At 35.6% G+C, this 14,420-nt stretch overlaps 1 pseudogene; it reads left to right on the forward strand.

Moving 5' to 3' along the window:
• The first annotated feature begins 12,246 nt into the window (after window positions 1-12,246).
• LOC149191171 (N-glycosylase/DNA lyase OGG1-like) lies at window positions 12,247-12,820 on the forward strand (annotated as a pseudogene).
• The last annotated feature ends 1,600 nt before the right edge of the window (window positions 12,821-14,420 follow it).

Genomic DNA, 14,420 nt, shown 5'->3' on the forward strand with positions numbered 1-14,420 from the left:
TGTTGTTCCAACTCCTAAAGAAACAAGGTCAACAAATTACAGCTTCTCCCAGAAGTTCTCCACCAGAAACTGCTCAGAACTAGTCAAATCAGGATCATTTCAGCTGCTCCACTAGCTAGCTGCATTGCAAAGCACCCAAATACACTGGCTAGGTGCGTTGCAATGCACTTGAATGCACTAGCAAGGTGTGTTGAACGGGAAATGACAAGTGGCAGAGTCATTCCACGAGGTGGAGAGACAATGGAAGCTTCCAGAATCTTCTCCAATGACAGTTGCCTCACTGAATTCGACTAGTGATGAGTAAGAGGCTTTTAGTCTCCAAGTGGAAGCAAGAACTGACAGAGAGAGGCCACTAATCAATTCATGAGCTGACTCATCCTCTTTGCATACATCTATATATGGATCCCTCACCAAGAGATCCAGAGGCTGGAATTTTGTACATTGCAGAGAATTGCTGTTGGTTTTGAGATAGATATCAGAGTATTGGGTGATTTATGCTTTGTTGGAGGTGAAGAGGGGATTCTATGCTGGGAGGTTGATGCTGGATCAAGAATCATCGGTTGTAACTCCTCCTGGATCTTCTTGTTTTATCAATAAAACTATTTGAGTTTCTCCTACATGCTTGTATATCATTGATGTTTGTTATATTTGTATGTTTAGCTTAAATCTGATCCTAAGCTTTTTATGAACATAAATCCATGTCTTTGTGTAGTTTCCTTCTTCTGTGATCTTGCAGGAACTTGGTGACGCTGGGCAAGTAAGGGAGCAGGTAGCTGGAAGCTGTCAAAGAGAAGAGAGATTGGCTCAAAGGACTAGCGCAAGACACAGGTTGGTTCATCCTATTCCTCTTCGTTTATAGTTCATAAAGGAGAATACAAGAGTAGTTTTCCCTGTTTGTTTCTGAGGTCACTGTCACACCTCAGTGGGATAGGGTCGTTCTGAATAGACACTTTTCTCGTTAACATACCTTACCTTGATAAAAGAAAATAATTTCTAGTAGATAGACGCTAGAGAATTACTATAGGGATAATTTATTTTACAGTTTTGAATGCCATGAAGAAAATTAAGAGTGCTTATTTTCATAGGTAAAGTTTAAAACCTGTAATTAATAGAATTCCACTCATTAGAAAAAATTATCTCATTATCTTCCTTGGATAACACTGGTAATATTTGTAGATGATTCATATTTGATGTCTTCTCATCAGTGGCCTTTGAGGCAGCTAAATGAATGGTCAAAGGAAGGTTGCTCTTATAATTCTCTTAGTATGTTGTGCCTCTAGTATTTAAGGTGAGACAATTCCATGTTCGCAAGACTACAGAAGGATACCTGATTCAACTATTTTTATACATGTTGTGCAAAGCTAATTTGTGTAAGTTGACAACAAGAATCCTATTTTTATCATTTCAATTTCATGGCCTTTCTTTCGAAGGGGTATACTTCTTTGAGTGGGGTATGATAAAAATTTACTATTATGTTTTGTTTTTCCACCAACACATTGCAACAACATATGTTTTTGAATATTTTTTCAAACTCCTACTATAATATGGAGCATACATAATTAGCAAGAGTATATTCTATCATCAAATGTACTTATTTATTTTCCAATCAAAGAATGTATTATAAATATAAACACTATTTTTGAAAAACGTTTGTAGCAGTCCAGTAGTATAGACTAGAAAATGGACAGACAATTTGGCTTTGGCGACCTCTTTTGTTGTTATTTCTACTAGCATCCTAGTCAAGGCTCTTCCATGTATTTTCATGATTTCTCTGCATGTTCTTTAATCCCTAGTGTGCCCATGGGCCATTACAGGTTGTCTTAGTTGATCATCTTCCATTTTTCTCATCGACACTTGTCCTTGGCTAGTAAATGGGACTAATTAAATTGGAGATGCATAATTGGATGTTATGCCTAGTCTCCTTTGTTTCTTGGCATTGTCATGAACCACCTTCTCCAAAATTCTTCTCATATTTCCAATGGGAGAAACTAATTTTATTCCTAGGCATCAGAAACCTAGTTGTTATTGTTATTGTGGTGTCTTCTAAGGGAGGACTTGTTGGTTGGTAACGGAGCTCTCCATGTTGCTATGGCCATCAACCTATTGCTTCTCCCTCATTAGATTTCCTCGAAGCATCCATTTGTTGTTGTTGAATGGAGGTCCTTATTAAATAACAAGTTCAAGAGTGAGAGTGGGATGCTCCTCTGTCTACTATTGTTTGTCCAAAATATAATAGTTGTTAAAATTTTCAAGTTTGGTACTTTATTTTATGATATTGGAAAAAAATTATGAATGCTTAAACCTCATTTGAAGTATCTAGGCAGACTATGATCCTTATTCAGTGTCTTCCTTTTTGGTTTATATAAGTGATGAAAAATGCAGTTGGGGATCCAATCAATAGATCTTTGTAAATATTTTCTAAGCGGCCCAAGAAGGAGAATACAATAGACACAAGAAACCAGATGATACTCATGAGATCTACCCACCTACGAATCTTGCTTGTATGTCTTCCTTTTCTTTGTTTTATGTTTAGGTGTAGCAAAGAAATAAGATATTAAGCCACCAATTTATTAACAATTGATTTTTCAATCCTCGACATCACTAAATATTTCCTTTTATTCAAGAGAGAGCATTGAAGTGCCACATTAATTTTGTTCAAATCCTTTACCCAAATGGTTTACGTTAATTCTTGTATGTTGCATTATTATAATACAAATATTTTACCAATACACGAGAAAGGAAAAAATGTTACCTGTCTTATCAATTCACCATTAATTTTGATAAAACATATGAACTTAATTCCATTGTGTGGTCATACATTAAAACAAATACAAATATTTTTAACTTCAATTTTGACTAAAATGTATGTTAAATTCATTGTCAATATTGAGTTTGACAAAAAAGCACATCCTAACACTAATTTTTGAACCTGTAAAAAATTATGCATGGTTGATTAAATTGGCCGCTGCTTGAGATTCTATGAAAGCTATTTTATTTATTTGTTATACATGGTGTTTAAGATTTGGAGAGAGATCAATCAGTCTTATCTAAATCTCTTGAAAGGATCTTTTCAATTGCATGACCATGTTGTTTTAAAATTAAGGAATGAGTGTGTAATTGCAAGTTGTCCACTATATACAGTATAGGATCAACACTTCATCTCCTCTTATATATATATATATATATATATATATATATATATATATATTTTATTTATTTATTTATTTATTTTATTTATTTATTTATTTTTTCTTTTGTGTAACATGTTATTTATGTACCAAAAACCTAGCTTGTGAGTCTTAATATGCCATGGGGCATTCCCTTTGAAAATAACTCCCTCCCATGCCACATGTGTCATTGTGGGACATTGATTTTGGTGTTGGATGATTGAAATAACTTCTACCATTGGATTGAAGACTGATATTATCAATTACAATTCAATACAATGAGAACTAATGTCATAAACCACCTTTAAACAGAAGAAAGTACTCAAAGATAATAAATAAATTAATTAATTAAAAAAAAAATCCATAGAGAAAAACGAAGTCTTGGCATAGAGGCTCTTGCTCAGAGGCTGCGAACCTCTTCCTCCATATTGGTTTCCTCAAGAAGAATGATTGAATATGTTGACTGGAGATGAACGAATTCCCCTTGAAATGATCTGGCAGTCATAAGAAAAAGCGGCATAAACCTAGAAAACTAGAACAATGATGATTTGAACAGTAATCAGTTAAAAATTTTAAGGTCAAACTTGTGGTTTCCAAATTTATATTAGAAGGCTCCAAATTTAACTTCTTGTTTCATTTCTATGAAATGATGGCCATCTCTACTAACTCATTAAAACATCAATATCCTAGGAAGGCACTTTTTCTGTGAAGCTTATTATTATTTAGTTATAAAAAATAACTCCCATGGTGATCTGATTTAGAATATCATATTGTTTTGCTAAGATCCTCCTCAAATTAGAAACAAAATTATTTCGTTGTGCTTAAGGATTCATGAACCTTTGCAAGTGGAAAATGAGTTTTTATGTTAATTTTATGAGCAATTTAACATAAATAAGAGACTGAACAGAAGTATAAACATGTACATAACATCATAAAAACCACATTGCAACAAGAACATGACAAAGGAGTTCACCCCTCTTGGGATATGTCTCCTTGATCCAGCTTTCAATGGATTGGGCCTCTCTATTATGCTCAAAAGTGTAAAAATATGTGTTTAAAATGCTCAAATGCTTTTGACACCTGCTCCAATGAGTCCAAAATGTCCAAAAATGACTACCTAGCCTCTTTTTGCATACAATTTGGTTAAAAGCTAAAGAATTTATGACCTCTCCTAGTTTCTTCATTATTCGCTGCACAGATTGCACCAAATCTGGCATGATCCTAAAATTTTGCCCCAAAACATGCTAACTGGGAAAAAATTTCACTGTGCAGTGAGAAAATTTGTAGGATGGTTAATTCAGTGTCAAGGTCTTAGAACAAAAAATTGGATCATATGGGGGCCATGCGCCGAGTGGCTAGCCCTCGGTGTTGCCCCCCCTCCCTCCGGTAGTCATGGTGAATGCTAATGGTTTGATGTAGTGTTCACATGGGCCACGGCGACCACGGTTAGGTTTCCAGTTATCACAAATGTTATAGTCTGTGGATCAAGTGGCCACATGGGGGGCGGTTAAGTCCACTTGCTCCCCCCAAACTGGCGGGCAATAGACATTAATACAAAGCCTCTTTCATTATATGTTAAGAACTAATGCGTAGGTGGAGTGGTAAGTAATTTCAGTATGTTGTGGGAGGTCACGAGGTTGATCCTAGCCTTTGGCTTGTCCTACCAACAAAATTTTGGTCGACCATTAGGAGGACACATGGCGGCCTCCAGCTTAGCCACATGTCACCTCCTCATTGGCCAAAACTATAACACATGAGCCAATCAAAGAATGCACCCACAATGGAATATTCCAAGAATATTTTAGTAATATTCCAATAATATTCCACTTTCCACCTAGGCGGTATGGATTCCCAGTCAACATCCATGTCATCCATCTGCAATTTTTTTACATGTTTGACAAAGTGAACAGATCACATTTCTAGGAGCATACGATGTTTGTTTCACACGAAATGAGTTGTGTTGGATTTAGGATTACGACCACTACGCGATCATTTAGGTTCCACACCATTTTGATAACTTTTATTTTTTAGCATAATTTTGAGCACATGATCATTCCTCCCCACTGGAAGCCTTTTCGACCCCAAAATATCACTTTCAGTTCTCCAGCAGGTAGGGGTACAGTTCCCTCACCTTTCCAATCTGGATCCATTTATCACTGATTTGGAACTTGTGATCTACACGATGCTTGTCATTCCTTGCTGTGTACTTTCTTTTCCCCCTTTCATGTTGTTCTTGCACTATTTGATGTACCATTTGGAGTCGTTCAATGAACTCTTTGGCTTTGTCCATGTTACTATTAGTAGCAACATCCTTCTTACCAAGATGATACAATACATTATGATGAAAATTTTAAACAAATTCCTCCACTTGATTCCTTTGACTCAAGCTTGAATGTACATCTTGAAAGCATGTATTTTTCTAAACATAACTTTCAAGTAAAACAAAATTATGCTTGACGAAAGTAGTCATACAAACTATAGGCCTAGAAATTACATCAACAAACTTGTCACTTATACCTTTCTTATACCTTTTGACCGATTGGAATAGTAGAAGAAAACACATCCAATGGAAGTTCCCTTGTCGCTGCGACTTAAATATTGCACCATTGAAAATTTCTGAATGAAATGAAATGGCCTGACCATGTTGCATAAGGACTACATGCATGGCATGGTCACATACATCAACTTGAAAATTAACTGACTTTTTCAAGTTTAGAAGAGAAAGTATAAAGGTTGAACTGATCTTCTATTTTAAAGCATCAAATTCCTCTTGCTGTTTGCCTCCCCACTGGAAGACCTTTTGCACAACTGCCAAAGAATGAAAATGAGCTACAATAGAAGAAAATTTAACAAAATATTTCCTCCAACATTGGGCTTCTCCCAAAAAACCTCTTATCCAAATGACTATCTTGAGCTTTGGCCAATCCATAATGGCATCAATATTGGAGAGGTATAACTTTAGCTCACATTCTCCAATATCATAGCCCAAGTACATCAAATAATTTTTACCCAACATATACTTTGACATCTTTAATAACAAATGTTCTTGACATACGACATCAAGTATTTTTTTCTCACACATGACATGTTCATATTGAAATTTTCTGAAAATGAAAATTTCATCCAAGTAGAGTATCATGTATAGAAATGACTTCGAAACATCTTTCTTCATATGCATGAATGTAGTAGGAGCATGGAAATGACCAAAAATCATAACAAGCCATTCAAACAAAGCTTGCTTGGGTTTGAATGTCCTCTTCCATATGTTTCCTTCAACAACTGTACTTTGATGAAAATCATTTCTTGAATCCCATTCAATGAAATGCTTACCATTATTCTTGGGCACCAAAACAAGAGGTGCACCACATGTTAAAGGAGAAGGTTGGATGATCCTTTTGTTCAAAAATAATTGGATTTGTTTTGTTATTTCTACACTTTCCCTTTTTAACATCCTATGCGTGTCAAAATTAGGAAGAAGACACTTTTGTTGCAATGGTATTTCATGTTGGATTCTCCTCTTGGAAGGAAATCCTTTTTCCTTCTGAAACACCTCATCATCATGGTTAACTACATCAACCAAACCATTTTTAAATTTTGAATTACAACCATCAAAAGCTTCATAATCCATATCAACATTGGGTTTGATCATAAGAAGCACTAAATTCTTGCTTTAATTCACTAGCCTTTTCATTTACCTTGCATTAACTAATGAAAGATTTAGTTTCTTTCGATGAGGTCTCACAATATACTCCACACCATCCTTGAACAAGTGGTACTTGTTTTCATGATAATAGAATATTTTTTTTCTATCATAAAGTTAAGGACTACCCAAAACAATTCCTGATATATCAAGTGGTACAACATCTAATTCAACTTTTTCTTGAAATGAAGTTCGCTGTGATTGCAAACTGAAGAATACATTTTCTTGTAGCCTATAAGTTTGTGTCCTTGCATATCCAAGCCAATGGATATGGCTTGGGATGTAAAATGGTTTCAATATTAAGTTGTTTGACTAAGTCATCCAATATCAAGTTGGATTGAGACCCACTATCAAAAATTGTGTCAATTTTTGTATGTTTTGAGATTACCCTCACATGAAATAATTCAATCCTTGTTTTGTCATTGGGAGTACTAGTGCGAAAATTTGATATACTAGTGCTAGCAATGGATTCTTTTCCTTTTATACCAATGGATGTAATTTTAGTTTCATTAGCTAAATCAGATCCCAAATCCTCTTGAATGATGACAACTATCTTTTCTTTTCCTTTGTGGTTGAATTTTTTTGGTTTGATTTCAGGATGAAGCTTCCAACATTGAGCTTCATAGTGACCCTCTCTAGAACAATGTTTACATATTTTTTTCTCTCCTTCCCTTTTAATGGATGCATTTTTCTTTCCCTTGAATCCCTTTCCTTTCTCTTTACCCTTAAATGGATTTTTACTACCTTATTTTGGCGTATTTTTCCCTCTTTCCTGAAGATGAGTGGCTTGCACACACACATCATCTAGATTGTTGGGATTAAACATTAAGATATTATGCCTAAGGTGAAAGTGTAAACCACCTATGTACTTCAACAATGTGTCATGTGATTGCAAATCTATGCCTAACATTAAAGATATTTTTTTGAATTCTTGGTTGTAATCTTGCACATTTTGACCTTTAAGCTGTCTAGAGTTTTGAAATCCATGATGGATTTCTGCATATAGGCTAGAGGGTAGAATTGTCTTTGATTGGAGAAATGAAAACATTCCAAGAAATTAAGATCTTACCGTGTTTTTTATCTCCTCTTGGGTCTTTGATTCCCACCATACTAGTGTTGCACCGTCCATTCTCAAGGAATCTAACTAAATGTTTATGTCATCCTCTTGAACGTTTTGAATTTTGCAATGGATCTCCAACTGATGAATTTAATTATCAAGCTTCTTTGCATTCACTTCATTGTTATACATGGAAAGCTCAAATTTAACATCAAGTTCTAAAAAAGGTGATTTACCGGTTCCTTTTGAAGTATGATGATGAGTATGAGTGAGGGTTTTGTTAGTGGAAGAGGGTGAAGAATCTTGTGAAGGAGAAGATGAAGAAGATGGTGGAGAGGGTGGTGGTTTTTCTCCATTTCCATTACCTCCTCCTAAATAACCTTCTCCTTTGGGAGGTTTTGAAATTTCCCCTTGTAGCTTGGTATTCCTCTCTTCATAGAGGACTTTCGCCTTCTTTGTCATATCAAAGAAAGCCATTTTGAAGGTCTTCTCATCTTCTGCCATGTTTGTAGGTTCTCCTTCATGAGACATGATCTCTGGAGTCTCAATTGCAGCTTGAGGCTAAAAATGTGTTGGAGATTATGGAAACCTGTCTGTCCATCCCCTTGACCCAACTTTATGGCTTCCAACAAGCTTCCCTTCTCCTCTTTTGAGTTTTAACCTTGTAAGCATGACATAAAGTTGGAAACACTAAAATCCTTCTTTCCCAAACAAAACCTAGTGCTCTGATACCACAATGATCTGATTTAGAATATTAGATTGTTGTGCTAAGATCCTCCTCAGACTAGAAACAAAATGATTTTGTTGTGCTTAAGGATTCATGAATTTTTACAAGTGGAAAATGAGTTTTTATGTTAATTTTATGAGAAAATTAACATAAATTAGAGATTGAACAACAACATAAACATGTATAGAACATCATAAAAAACACATCACAATAGGAACATGATAAAGGAGTTCACCCCTCTTGGGATACGTCTCCTTGGTCCAACATCCAATGGCTTGGGCCTCTCTATTATGATCAAAATTGTAAAAAGATGTGTTTACAATGCTCAAATGCTTCTGAAACCTACTCCAATGAGTCCGAAATGTCCAAAAATGGCTACCTAGCCTCTTTTTGCATTCAATTTGGTTGAAAACGGAAGAAGTTGTGACCTCTCCTAGTTTCTCCACTATTCTCTCCACAAATTGCACTAAATCCGGCATGATCGTACAATTTTGCCCCAAACACTGCTAACTGGGTGAAAACTTTGCCACACGGCAAGAAAATTTGTAGGATGGTTAATTTAGTCATTGAAGCCTTAGAACCAAAAATTGGGTCATATGGGGGCTATGCGCCTAGGGGCTAGCCCATAATGTTGGGCACCCTCCCTCCAACGGTCATGGTGAATGCTAACATTTTGAGGCAGTGTTCACATGGGCTGTGGCGGTCACAGTTACGCTGGAGGTTATCACATATGTTGTTGTCTGCAGATGAAGTGGTTGCATGAGGGGCGGTTTAGTCCGCATGTCCCCCAAACTGGCCTTAATAGACGTTAATATAAATTTGTTTGCATTAAATGTTAAGAACTAATGAGTAGGCAGAGTGGTAACCAATTGGAGTGTGTTGTGGGAGGTCATGGGGTCAAGCCCAGCCTCCAACCTGTCTTGCCAACAAAATTTTGGTCAACTGTTAAGAGGACATGTGGTAGCCTCCAACTTAGCCACGTGTCACCTCCTCATTGGCCCAAACTATAACACACAAGCCAATCAAACAATGCCACCACAAAAAAATATTCCACTTGACACCTAGGACGTGCGGATGCCCAATCAACATCCCTATCATCCATCCACAATTTTTTTACGTGTTTGACAAAGTGAACAGATCACGTTTCTGGGAGCATACAATGTCTGTTTCGTGTGAAATGAGTTGCAAAAGATTGAGGATGACGAGCACTACACGATCGTTCAGGTTCCACACCATTTTGACAACATGATTTTTGAACATAATTTTGCGCACATGATCACATGGGTCTAGAAAGAACATAACCTTCTAATTGAAATTGATGTACTTGATATTTTAGTGGGATTAAGATTTCTGGAGGAGATCACAAGTCCAACACTATTTAGACAAACTTTCAGTGGCCTTATTCAAAGTCAATGTCGTAATGCTTTAAAAAATGAATCTCATTTTGTCCTCCATTTTCCTGGACTTCTATACCATTGGTTGTAATTATTGTCGAGAAAGAGGCAATTCTTTCATAGAGATGGTTTTCAGGGAGTGTGCGCACTATTATGTTAATATAGCTATTAATGTTACGAAAGAGACTTAAAGGTTCTTCAATGTAAATTTTGTCATTGACTTGTAAAGAAGAAGTAAGTCGTGTTTTACATGGCAATGGTAATGTATGACTATGCATGTCAGTACATGACAGTGAGAATATTTAGCTGTAGAATATTTTACCGTGTTATAATTTAATGGACCGTATAGAACTCGACAACCAGGAAGAAGATTTATCGAGGAAATTGGATAAGGGAAGAACTAATCATTTAAATATGTATATAAGACACCGAGCAGGTTATTTCTTGTCCAAATTGGGAAACCTACCATTAAAAAAAAAACAAAAGAATCAAATATAGTTGTGTGTGGATAATTTTCTTTTCTTTGTACATGCATGTAGTTTAATTTTTTGAGCAATTAGAGTCCAAAGTCAATTTATTCTTTTAGGAAGCTAGAGTTCCAAGTCCAGTTTTAGGTTTGAACCCTAATTTTCATTTATAATTTAGACATTCCTTGAGGGTGAAGGGGACCTTTGAAAGGAATTTTTGAGCTATTCCCTTTTGAAAAGACACACTATATACACACATATACGTTTCTAGTTTCTCATAATTGATGCAATGGTTTGGGCGAAAGCAAATGAAATTACCCAAAATTTCCTGATTGAGCCACAAAATGTTGTTATTGCGAGCTCAGTTGGCACCATGTACCTATTAAATTCGTTGTACACATATTAACTCTGATGTACAGCTTTTACCTACACTTCCCATCTCCTAGCTCCAACTATGACCTCTTAGCATATCAAGACAAAAAAGAAAGAATTTTTTCATCCATCATTAGCTTTATGGTATGCAACGAACAAACAAGACCGATTGAGGCTCTTGGAAATGCCCTTATTGGACACACCTCACTCACCTCATCCTAGGAACATGGTAAGAAGAGCTCTCTAGTCCCTTCTCCCTATTTCTAATAGGTCTAGTCTACATTTTTGGAGCCCGCGGATGCAGGTGATTTGCAAACTAAAAGACAAGGTTTAGCATACTGTCTCTGTTTCTTCTACTTCGAGGATGCCTACTCTATTGGAAGAGATGTTGGTTTGGGGTCAATGGATGGAACAAAGCAAAGGTAATTTAGGGACTCCACATGAATAATATAGTTAGCTCGGGTAATAGCAGGTCCTGACCCTTGATTTATTCCCTTCAATCCTTACAAAGGTAAGTAACCCTCAATCCTCAAAGCGGGCATGAAATCCGAAATTGAATTGAATATGGTGCCATAACTATTTCCAAAAACTATGCAATTGCCCACTTGTAAATTATATGTGGCCAAGAGTAGAGCGCAACCCTCTCTCATCCATCTTATTTGGGTCTTGCCACTACACTAGGTGAGTAATAGATTCATTGGAGCATTGGCATTCTGGGTCTTGCTCACTACACTAGGTGAGTAATAGATTCATTGGAGCCCTGGAATTTTGGATCCATAAGCGACGTATTCACTATATATTTTGGAAGAAAGTGGGCTACATGCAAAGCCTCTTTCATATTTTTATTACACTTTATTTAATGTTTATTTTATACTTTTCATTATTATTATATGTGTAAAATAACATTATTATAGACACTGAGGATTGTCATCTGTTGCTTTGCATGTTAACCACTTTCCTTTTGTTTGTGCTATTATGTAATTTTGGTTTGTACCTATAGGTTGATTCGTTGAGAGAGAAGATGCGCGGTAAAAATTTCAGTGTCTTCTATGCATGGAGACATGCCACAAAAATAACATGATGTAAGCATAATTTCATGCAAACACAACATTTGCTTATTTTAATCCTAACCCCTTATTTTAATAACAACATATGTTTGGGCTCCTTATCTTAATGTTCAAGAGGCAAGTTCTCTTGCCTTTTTTCCCTTCCTTTACTATTTTTCATTATTTCTTAGTTGATTAAGATTTTAATTTTGTGTATATAACCAGGTTTCCTTGGTGATAAATCTATCATCTTCCTAGCAATCATGAACTTTACATTCATAATATAAATTGGTCACTCAGATATCTACAAATCTCCATGTTGTGGAAAAAAGCATTTAATACCCTGTTTGAAACATCATATAAAATTGATGATGCTAAAGATTATTGCTGGAGAAGCCTTGGAGTGGGGATTAAGGAGTTGAAGTTACACATCACATTCCCCACTAGGCAGACCTTCATATGAAAGAAAACATTCCATCAGAGTACTCAAGTGCAATGGGCACTTATTTGTTCACACTCAGGCAATTTGTTACTAATAATGGTGAAGAAGAAGAAGAAGTTGAATATTTTTTCATAACCCATGTGGGTTCTCTCACAATGTCGAAGAAACCCTTAGAAATTATTTTAATCTTAGTATTTCATTAAAAAATATGTGGAAAGGATTTGCAGAAGCAGATTCCAAGTTTGCAGCATTGGCTCCTTACATGGGTGGTGCTCGTTTTCTCATAGAGGATCCTATAGAGTTCCTTTCTCAATTTACTTGTTCTTTCAATAATAATATTTAGTGGATTACATAGATGGTGGAGTTTTTGTCTAGATTTGAACCTTGTCTAGTAATATTTGAGGGGATTCAGTTTCATGCATTTCCTTTATTGGAGGAGTTGTGTTAATTCAATGACTAGAAGATTCAAAAAGTAGGATTCAGTTATAGGTTTGATTTTATCCCTTCTAGTTTTTTTTTTTTTTCGTCCTTTGGATTTTCATCAAAATAGAGTTTGAGTGGCTTTACTGCAAATAGAAGACATCAACTCCTTGAAGGCTAAGGCCATAAGAGTGAGTGCAAGTCATAACAAAAATGGAACCTTGTTGGATAGTATAATAAAAGGTTATGGTCAAACCTTCTAATGAAGAGTTGTTCCTACGTAAATATAGCTAGCTAGAGAGCCAACAAGAAAGTTACTAGTCAAGCCTTTAAAAAAAGGGTTGGTCCTGCCTATGTTACCAAAAATCTGACCAGGAGATCTACTTATCGTTTTGTTTCCATTTCCATTATTTTTCCCATTCATGCATTGAAACATTCTATATGCTAATATATTATAGGATGGGGTGTTGGTTCAATGTTTATTATTGCTCAAAATACTACAACCCTGTTTCTTATTTTTCTCCCATTTTGTATTCTAATTCTTGTTTTGGACCCTGGTTTCTAGTAACATTGATTTCTGCATTAACCCTCCCATCCAACCATGCAGTAAGGTTCTCATTAACTCTCAAACTAATAATGTCCTAATCTACCCTTCTGACACACAGGATTGGTCCTTCCTTGCCAACAAACCAATCCCTTTTTGGGCTCCTGATGGGAACCTTTGCATTGAAGCAATGCCTTATTGGCATGCTGTCTTTCATTTCTTGAAAATGATTCTCTGATTACTTGGGAATATTATCATTTTACAAAACCCAAATCACTGGATCTAGAGCGATTTAGGGTGCAATTAGAAACTTTGAAAAATGGAAAAATGACAACTTCCTGCCCAAAATCCTAAACCACTGGTCAGCAGGGTGAACATATGAATAAAAAACTGAACTTATCATAAGCCATATGATAACAAAAAATAATCAAAATTAGTATTGAATTGAGATTCATAGTTCAAACTTAAGCCTCGGTGTTGAAAATAACAACAAGAAATGCTATAAATAGTATTGTTATAAATAGCATTTCAGGATATACTCCAACTCTGTTGGAAATAGAAAAAAATCGAAATGCTAAAAATAGCATTTTGGGATAGATTCATGTTTTAATTAGTCCATGAATTAAAATTGAGAATTAAAATTCGAATTTAGTCTCAGCAACTGTTTGAAAAATAATTAATTAATTCATCTTGAGTTAATTAGTTGGAGAAATTTAGACATGAAGTCTATGTGAAGACATGCAATAGTTATCCCTTTGATTGAGGAAGTTATCCCTTAATTAAGGAGACAAGGATGAGTTTTATTTGAGTTGTAATTAGTTAGCTTAGTTAACTGAGTTAAGTCCAGTTAAATTAGTTCCAAACGTTTGGAGGAACTAATTGTGAGTTCAGTCAGTTAATGCATGCATGAATGCAACTAGTGTTCTCCATATAACTGAATATTATCTCATAAATAACTCATGCATGTCAGATCAGATAGAGACTCGGTTGAGATTAAAGGAAGGGACAATGTACTATCAGTTGGAGGAATTTTCCTATAAAGAAAACTCATCCATGTAGAAGGAATTATCTCCTTCAGGATTGC

This window comes from Pinus tabuliformis, chromosome 3_1 (genome assembly GCF_031772625.1).
Source record: "Pinus tabuliformis cultivar Carrire ecotype Pingquan chromosome 3_1, CPIR1, whole genome shotgun sequence".
NCBI classification, from domain to species: Eukaryota; Viridiplantae; Streptophyta; class Pinopsida; order Pinales; family Pinaceae; genus Pinus; species Pinus tabuliformis.